This window comes from Medicago truncatula, chromosome 8 (assembly GCF_003473485.1).
Source record: "Medicago truncatula cultivar Jemalong A17 chromosome 8, MtrunA17r5.0-ANR, whole genome shotgun sequence".
NCBI classification, from domain to species: Eukaryota; Viridiplantae; Streptophyta; class Magnoliopsida; order Fabales; family Fabaceae; genus Medicago; species Medicago truncatula.
The window spans coordinates 35,557,438-35,571,522 of record NC_053049.1 but is presented as its reverse complement, the minus strand read 5'-3'; the positions used below and the strand labels follow the sequence as shown (position 1 = coordinate 35,571,522).

Here is a 14,085-nt window from a genome sequence, read left to right as displayed (position 1 = left end):
GGATTGTTTTTTACACCAGCGCAATGGTTCAGTTTAGGAGGAAAACATAACCGAACCTAGTTGGTATGAAGGTTCAGGGCGTCAGTTATGGTGGTTTTAAACTAAACCGAAACTACCTTGAAAGAAAATCATATAATACTTTTTCGAAGTGAGTTGATTATTTACAATTCAAGTATTGGTAAATGGCAGTCCGATAAAAGAATTTGGGATGGGTCATGGTTTAAGATAAGGGAATCCTTTGTCGTCATTTCTTTTCTTAATAGTTGTTGTTGGAACAGTGTGAAGTCGGAAGGAAATTGGAAGATTACACACCAATTATAATAAGATTTTGAACCAGTGTGAAGTGAATTGAAAAAGAGAAAACTTAGGTACAATTTCTTATGTGCTTTTCGTACGGTTCTTAACTAAAAAAACATATTTTTTTGATATAACAAACTTTGAGAAAATTATGGATTTGAGGAAATAACGGTATTTTTAGTTAAGAACCATACGAAAAGCACCTAAGAAATTGTACCTAAGTTTTCTCCATTGAAAAAATAGAGAGCGAAGGTCCCACATAAAATAGAATACACATTAATAATCTTTAAATTGCAGTATTTAATTTTTAAATACTTGATAATGATAACAATAAGAGAAATGATATTTGAACAACCATTTTATAACAACTTTTGTGACAACTTTCTCTCTCATACTCACATTACATTTTTATTTTCTCTCTATTACTTTGATTTTTGTGTCAATACATACTTTTCTTTGTAAAAATAAGGTTGTCTATTTGGTTGTCAAACAAATGGATGTTCAAATACTACTCTAACAATAATAGTAATTATTTTTTTTATTCATGGATATCATTTTCCATAAATTTACCTTACATTTGATTGTGATAAGAATAAGAATTCAACTAGTTTCCTATCTTTTCTTCATTCATAACCAATGAGTTTGTTTTCTCCATTTTTGTGGTTTTGTTTCTTTTTTATTTTGTCCACAAATTTTGTTGAATTGATTAGTGGTTAAATTTCCTGTTTGATCTTATCCATTAGAGTAATTGTTGTCGCAATTTTAGCTAAACCAATTACAAAATCTTTATCTATACTATATATAAAGAAAACACCCCTTTCAACTCTTTTGGGTTGACTTTTTATTTTTAAAAATACCCTCAATTTTGAATACAAATAACACATGTAACAAATAGATAAGTATAAATTTAAATATTAAAAAAAATGTAACAAACACGATATAAATATATATATGTCTGATTTTTTCCTTCTCTAAAAAAAAATGTCAAATTTTTTCCTTTATCATTTAAAAAATGTAACAAACTATGTAACAAACAGATAAGCATGTGATTAATTAATGAAGGTGAAGAAGAGATAGAAGATGAAGAATCAAGCGATGAAGAGAGAGAAAGAGAGGATGAAAATGATTTTGGACTAAGGGTGTGTTTGGTTTAGAAGAGAAGTTGTGAAGAGAGAAATAAGTGAGAGAGAGTATGGGAATAGAGAAAGAGATGAGAAATAGAGTAGATTTGATGGGTTGTTTGGTACAAGAGAGAAAGAAAAGAAATATAGAAGAAAGAAGTGTGTTTAATTTTTAAAAGGACCAAAATATCCTTATACTGAGAAAGTTTTTTTGATAATTTTATCATATTTCAATTTAATTTTGTAATGAAGTTAATGTAGTTTATTTTAATTTAACTTAATTAAGAAATTAAAATAATTTTTTTAAACAAAAATAAATATTATATTTACTTGTATTTTTACTACAAATTGTTTTTACTACTACTTTTCTCTTTTGTTGCTTCAACGTTGCTCCACTACGGTGCATGCCTGCAGCCTCCAGTAGTTGTACCATTGGATAGGTGTTGAATGCCATGAGAACGTTGTAACATTTGAAGGTAAGGGCAAAGTAGGAATAACAAAGACTATAAACTTTTCTCTCCCCTTTCTTCCCTACTTTGGAGAGAAGATAAAAAGTGGTGGGCCCTATAGTTTTTAAATCTCTCTTCCCTATTTCTCTGCATTCCAAACAAGAGAAAAGTACCATCTCTTCCCTCTTTCTCTCTTATCTCTTTCTCTCTTCCCTATTTCTCTTCAACCAAACAGAGTGTAAGAGATTTTGGTGTTATATGGGAGGCACAAAAGTAGGCTTAAATGCTCTTTTGGTCCCTTAACTATTTAATTGGTATCGATTTGGTCCCTTAACTAAAAAAAAAATTGTTTGAGGATTTTAATTTTTTTTTTAGTCTCGTTTTGGTCCCTTCTGTTAGGTTTCCGTTAGTTTTAATAAAAAACGTTAAGTGTGGACACGTGTCATCTTGTCATTGGCTTTGAGATTTTTTTTTTTACAAAAAAAAAATATATTTTAAAAAAAAAAAAAAATTTGTAAAAAAAAAAACTCAGAGCCAATGACAAGGTGACACATGTTCAGGAGTTAACTTTTTTTTAAAACCCTAACGGAAACCTAACAGATGGGACCAAAACGAGACTAAAAAAAAACTTAAAATCCTCAAACAATCTTTTTTTTAGTTAAAGGACCAAAGCGATACCAATTAAATAGTTAAGGGACCGAAAGAGCATTTAAGCCCACAAAAGTAATAGCCATTGTTACACTTAATTTTTTTTTTTTGATGTGTGGGACCATTGAACAATTATTTTTTTATAAAACTTGTTATTGAAGTTCATTTTGGAGGGACCATGGGTGGACTTTCACTACTAGAAAAGTTCTAAATAACGACGGAGTTTAGAGATGGAATTTGATTTGTCACTAACTGACACGGAATTAGAGACAAAATTTTATAGTTTGAGACGGATTTGAAATTCTAAGGTTAGAGACTGATATTTGAGACAAAATTTTCCGTGACAAATGTTTTCGGTGTCAAAATCCGTCTCTAAGTAATTATATATATATTTTTTAAAAACAAAATCTAACCCTTTTTACCTCTACGTTGGCTCCAAAACTCAATTGACCCCAAAACTCCCCCCATCGATTCACATTTCACAAAGTCATTCTGATCAAAAGTCATTCTTGCCACATTCCTATTTCTTTTATGCTTCTTTTTTCTACTTTTTGGTGGGTGGATGTTTTCTCTTGTTGTTGTTCTGCATCTGCTGTTTGGTGGCAGGTTTCAGCAGCAGTGTGTGTGTGTGTGTCGCCTGTCTGTTTGGCTGCATATTAGGTATGTTGTTGTATCTTTTTTCCTTTTCTAGTGGGGCGATTATGTTCTGGTGCCTGGCAGAGCTCTGTTTGTTTTTCTGGTGTATCATTCGGAGAGGGCAGTTTTTGTGGCTTTCGGCTCACTGTGCTTATTATTGTAGGACTTGTGTCTAAGGTCATTGGTTATTATTAAATTACACAAACCCTCTTCTCTCATCATTGTGGCTGATTTTTTACATGGGAAATTTGATTCAATGTAGGTTGGAGTGATAATACAATTGAGAAGACCAAGTCTATGGTTGATAAGGTAAGCATGTTAAAACTATTTTGTTTTAGGTCAACTTTAACATTAGCTACTCATTAGTTTCATCAATTGTTATGGTATGACTTAATGGTTCAGGAGTAGAAACCTTGTTTGAATAAATTTAGTTGAGCTTAAGAATATAAGATGACTAGGATATCCTATAAAGCATCCTATTTTGTAACATTTTGATTCTACAACTTTGACTTTTATAGTTGCCAAGTAGTTTGTTACTTGCTAGTGTATATCTCTAGACATGTAGCTCGTGCATGTGTTGTAGATCAGTCCTACTGTATATGCCAAAGAATTTCTGTAGACAATTATGTTCATTGTTTTCTTGATTTTGCTTTTGGCAGGGTATTGAAAATGGCATTCCTTTTGGTGTTGTTGAAACTATTGCTGAGATTGCAGAGTTCTTGACTCACCGAAATTATTTTAACAACTTTGCTGGAAATATTGTTTGTACAACTACTATGGTCTATACATTACTTAGAATGTGAATTGTGTAGCTTAATTAAGTTGATGTAAATAAACAACTTATGGTCTATTAGATTATTATATATCTAGACTTAAGCAAATAAATTTTGTATGCAGGCTTACACCTATATATTATAGAGTTACCAAATTACCAACATAAAAATTATTTTTATGCTGAATATTTTTTTAAAAAAAATATATTATTATTAGAGACGGAATTTGGAGTCTGTCTCTACACAGAGACGGAATTATATGTGTTTGAGACGGATTTAATTTCTTCTTTTATTATATCTTTGAGACGGATATTGGTGGTTAGTGACGGAAATGTTCTGTCTCCCTCAGAGACAGAATATAAAATCCGTCTCTAAATTGTTTAGAGACCGAGAAATCAAAGACAGACATAGATCCGTCTTTAATTCCGTCTCTAGATTATTTGGTGATGGAAATTTCTTATTTTAGAGACGGATTTTACCCGTCACTATTTTCAATTTTTCTAGTAGTGTTTTAAAATTAAGGACCATGCTATAAACTTCTCAACTTTTGACCAAGTAAAATATTGATATTGTAACTTTCAATGTACATCATAACAAACATTGAATTTGTTCAAAATGAAAAACAATGAATTTGTTATAATATCAACTTTTAATTTTCTTATTTTATATTCTACTCATTTTAGTCAAAAGTTTCCTAAGAACATTTATTCCATTCCCACATACATATGGTAAAAGCCAACAGGTAACAATATGTACTTACCCATAACTAAGAGCAAATACAACCACAATTTTATTTTATTTTTTCTTCCCTTTTTTGCCTAAAAAAAGATAAGTACCACCGCCACATCATCAACGTGCCCATAGAAGGATCTAAACTCAATATATAGCGTGAAACAAATGCTGAATTTTCACAACAACGTCATTTCTTTTATTCTTACCAATATCTACTTCTTCATCAATCTTGTTGTAGCCTTCTACAAACTCTTCCAGATGGATCAGTTCATGATAAACACAACAATGGTTAATTTTCCATGGTATGATTAATCTTACTTTGTTGATTATTTTTCTTTAATCACCTTCGTGATTGTTCTAATTTCATTTTCATATGCATCCTTTTTTGTAGGTCTGAAATTCAATTTCCCAGATCTATCATTTCAAGGAGGCGTGATCTTCTTATTTATATTGCTTTTGGAGTTTCTTCATGTTCATCAATCTAGTTGAAGTGTTCTCGTTGCAGGTACAATTGGATCGTTGCGATGATCATGAGTTTCGTCATGGATTGAAATTGAAGAGAAGATTATTGTAACAGAAGCATTGTTATGAATTTAGTTACATGATGATGAACATTTTGCGATTGGAAACCGACCTTTGCCATGATAGGCGCGCTTGCATGGCAGGTAAATTTTTTTTTTTTTTTTTTGAGGAAGATCGCATGGGAATTTCCCGGGATCTTCCCCTGCTGTGGTGGTGTGTGTGTGTGATCTTCTTCTTCTGGTTATGCTTTCGTTTATCTTTATTGATATACCACGCATCACAATTCACAAAGAAACAAATTATAACACTTGCCACAAAGGATTTATCACTATCACTGGATTTTCTACGTTGTTGACTGAATAAGGTATCATTTATTACTTTAGATTTGAAGTTTAATTAAGACAAGTTATGCGGAAATGAGGAACTATGAATGTTTCGGTTAATTAATTTCATGCTCATGTAAAATCAGGCTCTAGATTCAATTTATGTGATTTAGATTTACTCAATTAAATTAAGATTTTATTTTGATGATATTCTTTATTGGCAGAGAGTGCTTAATGGAGTTCTTCGATAATTTAAGGTAATTGGTGTTTTGCTATTTACTCTAAAATTCGATTATCTTGAATAAGATTGTTGAGGAGATTGGATCTTCGATTAAATTCAGCTATGAGCCAATAAAATAACCCTTCATTTGCATTTATATATTCTTTCTTTAATGTCTCTGACATGATTACAACACATAAACACTTCAATTGCAGTTATATATTCTTTCAATTGCAGCTATATTACTACTCAATTCCTGATCATAAGCAAATTTAGCAAATCTATTTCTTTAATGTCTCCTATAGAGAACGGTCCCTAAACGAGTAATTCAAGAGGGATTCTAGATAGCTGACAATAATTAGATTGTCTGGACAAGCATTGAATTGCCTCTCATAGGGTGTAATATTAATATTAACTTTGATACCAATCCAATCCATATACAACAATGCAGCCATCTCACCACCTGCGCTAAGGAATGCACCAATCAGTGCTTCAAACAACATCAGCAGCAACTTTCCGTTTCAATTTTCTATTTCCGCGGAAAAAATATTTAGTCGCGGAAATAGAAAATTGAAACGGTAAGTTGTTGCTGATGTTGTTGAAGCACTGATTGGTGGTGAGATGGCTGCATTGTTGTTTCTGGATTGAGTTGGTATCAAAGTGAATATTAATATTACATATGAGATGCAATTCAATGCTTTGTCGAGATAATCTAGTTAATGTCAGCTATCAAGAATCCCTTTTGAAGTACTCGTTTAGGGACCGTTCTCTGTTAGTAGAAGCCATGACACACGGTTCCTACATGCTGCCTGACGTTCCTAGATGCTATCAGGTACTTACTGTTGGTATTATTTCTTATTACTATTACCATTTTATCACCATCTTCATGACATTTAGAACGAGTTCATTCATTCCGTCTAGATGTCTGACAAAAATTGTAGAGTTTGCATGTTATCAAGACTTAATCCATGCCAAAGTGAGACTTCCAAGGACATTTGGAGTAGGTGAAGTGTCCAAGACCATCCAACTCAAGGAGCCTTGATGCCCCATCTTAGTAAGGAATCACAAACTTTAACTTCATGATAAAAATGAGAAATATAAATGTCCAAATCAGAAGAACATGGAGCAAGAGGCTTCATCATGATAGAAGTAAAAGTTTGAATTTGGTTCAAGACAACTTGAGAGGTCTGCCTCAAAGAAGAGGAAGAGAATGGATAAATTTTTAGCAATTCAAAGTAAAAATGTCTTTATTGACTTTGGAAGAAAAAAAAGGAAAAGAAAATTATTAATGTTTTCAAAATATAAAAAATCACGTAGAATAGCTATGATTTTAATTTATACTTTCAAACATGGAATGTTATATGTGTGTAGAAACTTTATCCTTATTCAGAGATACTGTATAGCAATTGAAACAAAAAAAAAAAAAAAAAAAAATTATCTTCACTGCCGCTCCAGTTCCAAATTCTATTTTCTTTTCGCCATGTAACAACCAAAGAAGTAAAAAAAAAAATTGTCTTCATTTCAAGACCCCCATAACATGTCGAGAATAACCAGAGAGGTAAACATAAAAAGAATGAAACATAAAATGAAAAAAAAAAGTGAAAGTGAAAGTGACAATAAAAAACTCACCAATTAGATCAAAATCTCAATGGAATGAACACAACTAAATCTAAACATAGGGTAAGACTAATATTCCTAGTGACCACTTCTTATTACAATGACACATCCTTATCCATTGACCTCCTTGAGGATTAAGGAATTATACAACAAAGTTTAGAACTCATGCATAACAAAACCCCATCACACTTGTTAAACCCCTAATTAAGGATTCACATTTTAAGAATAATGCAATCAAATTTTTAGTACATGTATGTACCTTTAGCCAACATTAGCAAGCATAAAATATATTGAACTTATGGTGATACCTTATGATTACCAGGAATAGCCAGCTCCTTCCCTTAAAATTGGATTTGTAGCGACAATATAAAAGCCATGAATCAAATTTCTAATAATTTCATATTTTTAATAAATGAAAACATAAAACAAAAACTAATAGAGGTCACAATATTTTTCAAATCTCAACCTGATATTTGAATGTGAAATTAAGTAAGAGGTGAGCCAAGACATAATCTAACAACCTTAGTTTTAAATTAAGCAAAGTACAACATAGAAATAATTTAGGAGTATTGTAAAAATTATAACATAATATTTTAAACAAACATATGGTATGATCTTACATGTATTGGATGATAGGGATATAATCCCTTACAAACAACATCTGGCAAAGTGTAAAAAGATGGGACAAGAATAGAGAGTGGGAAATTGAGCATACTAAGTTAGTTTGAAAAACTTTAACAGTGACACACAACAAAACAGTTAACAGATCGCCACAATAAGAACAATTAAGTGGTAATCATGACCAGATTATACGAGCCAAAATAATTAAAATTGCATCCTAGTAATTGAGTTAGAATCTTGAAATGTATCCACTACTAGAATCTCTCAATTTTCCAACGGATTTTCCTGCCGAAATATACTCGCAGGTATTCCTGAGGATTTTGCTACCGATAATATTTGCCAGTCGATATTTCCTGCGGAAAACTGGTGTAGGAAAATCCGCAGTAATTCCTGAGGATTTTGCTGCGGTAATTATTAGCCAGTCGAAATTCCCTGCAGATCCTATTATCGTAGGAACATCCGCAGGTAACAATTACTTTCTCTGCTGTGGTGCATCGTACTTCTCTTCTCTTACATTACTGATGAAAATTTGGATGGCAGACTTGGTCACAACAATTCATGAGAACTGGTTTAGTGCAAGGTGCATAAACACATTACTTATATTTATTTTTTTGAAGAAGAACACATTACTTATATAATTCTAATTCAGCATGTTTATCATGAACTGCAAATGCACTTTCACTCTCTAGTTTCCTCTCACTTTTCACTGTATACTTATCTTTAATTTCACAGGTATGAAAGTTCCATTGGTCCAACATCTCGTGCTATGGCTGCTGCTGATTAGTTAACTGTGCAGTTAGGGCGAAAAAATCTTTAGTATGATCCTCCTTCAGCTGGTGTCTAGCGTTAGGCAAGACACTAATGACCCAATAAATAGGACTCTGCAAATCTATCATAGAAAGATGTTTAGAAATAGGAATTATATTATTGTCTTTTATGAATTATTATAAAGAGATGTGTGTTTCTTTTAATTTTATTTTGATGTTCGAATTTTTTGTAATTGCTGAAATGGATAGAAATTTGTTATAATTTTAATTTTAATCGTTTTGGAATGCATTGGAATTCATTATTTTTTTAAAAAAATAAATCCATTTCCTGCGATTTGTTTGCAGCAAAGTGCAGGCAGGAGAAAACTCCTCTAACACTGACCGAATGTTTCCTGAGATATTTGTACATTTTCTACGGATATACTTTCCTGCGGATCTAAAATCCTAAGGAAACAATTACCCACGAAGGTATTACCTGAAACCTAAATCCTTGACAAAATCTGCAGGAAACAAGAAACAAGTTTCCTGAGGAATTTTTACCTAAAACCGCAGGTAAATCCGCAGGAAAATTGAGAGTTCTTAGCAGTGATCATTTAATAATTTTATTGAGTTATTAAATTGCATCTACTTATTAAAATCACGTTCAAAGGTACGTACCAAGTTCAACCCCATCTTCAGTATATTATTAAGTTAAAACTTTGAAATATGATTAATACAAGTCCCTACTAAAATTAAAATTTAATACATGTGAAAGTTTGAGTTAAAACTTTGAAATTTCTGGTTAGTATTTCATAAAAATATCATTAGTTCATGTGAAATTTTCCAAGTAGTCTGATATTAAGGAACAACAGATTTTTTTTTACAAAAAAAAATCTTATAAATAAAGATGAAGGGAGAAACATCTAAAAAAATTATAAACTATTTTTTTTTATGAACTTCACCGAAAAAAGAATCTATAATGTCTCAATATCTATAAACTTGACATAAAATAAAATATAATCTATAAACTAATATGTGTGAATTACGTTTACTGACCATTTTACGCTACTTTTTTATATATAAAAAACCAATTCGCTTTTTTTTTTTGGTTGAATAAAACCAATCTGCTTTAACTTTACAAGCTTTTTTTTTAAACAAATGAAGAAAAAAAAAATCCTAATCACTCTTATTTTTAATAGATGATGATGCAAAGTGCATCACTTAGATAGATATAAAAGAAGAAAGCAAACAAAAGAAAGGGGATTAGGCCAAAACCTTTCAAATATTTACAAACCTTTTATTTTTTTTGAAGGAAAATATTTACAAACCTATAGCTAGGAAGATCTAACATATTTTTTATGTAATCATCTTTAAACATTTGTTTTGAGCAAAATCATCTTTAAACTTATTATGAAAATCATCAAACCAAACTATTGAGGAGATAGATAGTCCTAAATTAGCAAGTTTATCGGCACAACTATTATGACTTCAACTTTATAAATTTATTAAGTTAAAAAAGAAAAAAAAATTATGAACTAATTCAAGATAAAGACGAAAGGACTAACATCTGAAAAAGTTTTAAATGAAGACAAATGGAGAAACATTTAAAAAAAATACAATCTATAAACGATAATGTGAATATAAGTTATCATCAACTCTACTTTGTTAATCTTTTAAAACAAGACAAAGAAAACAAAAAGGGAAAGAATAAGCAAGCTCTACCTTCCTCCTCATCATCTACAGTAAATTTATGTTCAAATGAAGATGACTGATACGGAATATACTCGACAATCAATTTAGCAGACGACTCTGCACAAATCATCATTACAAAAATCAATAATTTATCACTTTTTACCGTAGCAATATTTGTATTTTTTTTTTATTTTTTTGCAAAAAACGGTAAACCGTTCACTGTTGAAATAGTTTCGGTTTGATACCTGAACTGTAGAAACAGTACCTTTTATTTGTCATTCCTTGTTAGAAGGCACCCTTTGTTTTCACTTAGAGAGTTTTAGAGAGATAATCTGAGCTTCTGATTTCTCCTTTCTAAGCTTTCTTCAATCTTTCATCAATCAAATACAATCTTTCTTTGAGCAGTTCAGTTCTGTTCTGCTGCGTTCTGTTCTTCTTCTTTTTCTTTATTTATGCTTTGATTTATTTATGTTTTAATTTACTAATACTTGTTTTTATGGAAGGCTAAGCCTTTAACGCCCTAGTCGTTATTTATTTATTATATGATTTATTTAAGAGTCTTTTATATGAGTTTAAATAATTATTGTTGATTATGTGGTGTATTATATTTTATTATATGATTTATTTTGATATTAATTAGAATAAGTAAGAATTATTATTATTTGGAGTTTGGGGATTTAATTAGAATTAATAGAATTAAGAGGGAGTTAAGTGAAATAAAGGGGGAGTTAAGTGTTGGGAGTTAGGAAAAGAGAAAGTCAGAAACTGTTTTACGTACAACAAAGTTTTGGGAGAAAAACCAAGAACAAGGGAGAAGAGCCAAGAGAACCAGAATTTGTAGAGATTGTTCATCTGATTTAAGGTAAGGGTGAGGTTTACTTTCAATATGTAGATTATAATTCTGATTTTGGATTTAACATGTTTCTGGTAGAAAATTGGGAATTTGGGTCTAGATTTGATTCTTTGATGTTGGATGGAAAGAGTGTAGAAATCATTGTTTTAGTGTTAGAAATGTGTTCAGGTTGTAGACAGCATCTTATTACACTTCTGTAAACTGTTTTGGGGAGTGAATTGAGAAAATTGGGATTTTTGGAGAAAAACCTGCATTCTGCCCGTACAGACATTCATCGCTTGCCCCGGCGAGTAGCCTGTCTCGCCTTGCGAGTGAGCAATCTTCATGGCTTGCCTCGCGAACAGAACCACTCGCCATGGCGAGTTAGTGAGTGAAAACCTTGATTTTTAAATTGTTGTTATAAGGTGTAATTTGGTTAGCTTTAAGTGCCTGGATGTTTTTAGAGAGGACTGGGACAATTTTTAGATTAAAAAGATGAATAGGGAGCTTAAAAATGAAGTTTTAGTGAGAAAAATGTCAAAACTTCCGAGAGCACCTTTTTCTCGTTCGCCTCGTACTCGCCACGGCGAGTAACCCATTTCCTGAGTTTGCCATAGTGAGCAGATGCACTCGCGAGATGAGTTGCCCAATATTTGAAGCTGTTTGCTACGTAATTGAATAATGTTGAATGAATTAGATGTAGGAGCATGATTATGATTAATTGTGTATTTTTCTGGAAATGTTGGATTAATTATGATGGATTATTGATGGCTGTGATGTATATTTATATTTAAATAAATTATACATGTTGTTGAATTCTTTTCAAAGGTTGAAGTATTATTAATTGAATTGTCGAGGTGAAGTCATATTTACATATATGCATTGACGAGTAGTGGTTGTCGTTGTATGCATTGTCGAGTTGTATGTAGATATACACAGGTGGAGTCATTGCATAATCATATAAAGTGGGAGGGCTCATGCCCTGGAACGCCTTATCGTTCAAAGCGGGAGGGCTTATGCCCTGGAACACCTTGTTGTTCAAATTGGTGAGGGCTTATGCCCTGTGAATGCTTTAACACAGGTGTAATCACAATATTTGATTTCTTTCAAGGGGCGATAGGGAAATGATCTATTGGAAATGGCTGACTTAAATATTATTTGTATTTGTATACCTAAATCCCATATTTTCCCAAACTGCTAGTAGAACTCGTGTCGGTTGCAGCAAATGTAAAATTCAGAACTTGTGTCAACTATTAAATTCCTAATTGAAAATTGCAGCAATCATTTTCTCTACATCATCTCTCTCTCTCTCTCTCTAATATATATTATTTTCAATTTCCCTTACTGATTTCTTCATTAATAAATAAATATTTGGGAGATTTTTGTTTGTTTTAAATAAGTGCTGATTTTTACGGTTTTCTTCAATATGATTTTCTATATCTTTTTTTTATTGAATTCTTCATTAATAAATAAATATTTGGGAGATTTTTGTTTGTTTTAAATAAGTGCTGATTTTTACGGTTTTCTTCAATATGATTTTCTATATCTTTTTTTATTGAATTCTAAAAATGATTTAAGATTTATTAAATTTTAATTGAAGGTTGTGTCTTTATAGGGTAGATGATTGTTGTTGTCTATCTGGGTTCTTCAGAAAAGAAACTCGGCATCTTGATTAAAGAAGAGAGGAAGGGAAATTAAGAGAAGACAACAAAAGGAAGAGGAAGACGTTATTGAAAACAACAAAAGTTGGAAGCGCGTGAGGGTATGTTTTATTGGAAAAAGAAGTCATGTGTTCCACTAAAAGGGATCTTTTAATCTCAATCCTTAAATTGGATCCAATGGACACAAATAACTCCTCTCATTCTCTCATTATAACACTCCTCTCATATGATACACCATATATATATATATATATATATATATATATAATGATGTATTGATGATATTTAGGGTGTTGGATTCAATTGATGAATTATATATCTATTATTATTGTTTGTGAATCTCACCCCTTCTGTTTGGAAATATTGTCATTCTTATAGGTAACTTGCAGGTGATCCTGAGTAGTAGATGGTGGCTCAAGTGTCTAGGGCTCTGATACGTAACGGGATGGGAAATAGTTGTTTAATTTTCATTTCTTATGTATCAATTTTGGAACATGATTGTGGAGCCTCTTTATGGTTGTTTGAAACATATGTTGAAGAATAATTATGTTAAGGCCTTTGTGCCAGAATTTATCATTGGAGAATTAATTGTTGGATGTCGATGTTATTTATTATTGAAAAATATTCCACTGCAAAGTTTTGGTGAAACTATTAAAGTTGGTGTTTATTAAATAGTATTTTATTCTATTTAAGAAATTTTGAAAAGTAGTATGACATTCCCGTTTGGTGATAAACTCTGATTTATTATTATATTTATATTGTTGGGTTAACGAGGTGTTACAAAGTCTCCTTCTAAAATACAATTTGAATCAGCTCTAGTGTCAAAAAGGGCTGTAGTTTCATGAATAAATTCTTTAATAACAATCCTAATATTTATATAAAATTTTTGGATTTTTAATTGATTTATTAAACCCAAAAAGTCTTCATCTTCTTGTTTATCTTGAAAGTTTGAACTTTGGACAGGAAGATTAACATTTGTTGTGTTATCTTTATAACTCTCATAGCTTTGTAGTTGTCCTAAGATGAACTCATGATTGTTTTGAGTTTCTCTTAAGTCTTTTATTTCAATTTTTAGGTTGTTAATCTCATGTTGGAGATCTTGGATAGTTAATTACAAGTTTAATTGTAGTTTTTTTTCAAGTCTTTTAAAAGTGGAGATACCTAAGATACCCCTAAAAGATTTGTACAAAACAAG

At 31.2% G+C, this 14,085-nt stretch overlaps 1 long non-coding RNA gene across 2 annotated transcripts; it reads left to right on the top strand.

The window, feature by feature from the left end:
- The first annotated feature begins 5,355 nt into the window (after positions 1–5,355).
- Positions 5,356–6,963, top strand: LOC120577284 (uncharacterized). Of its 2 annotated transcripts, none has more exons than XR_005643353.1 (2): positions 5,356–6,553; positions 6,663–6,963. It is a non-coding gene; the product is annotated as an uncharacterized lncRNA (long non-coding RNA). The 2 variants fall into 2 exon arrangements; XR_005643354.1 differs by having other exon boundaries at positions 6,643–6,963.
- The last annotated feature ends 7,122 nt before the right edge of the window (positions 6,964–14,085 follow it).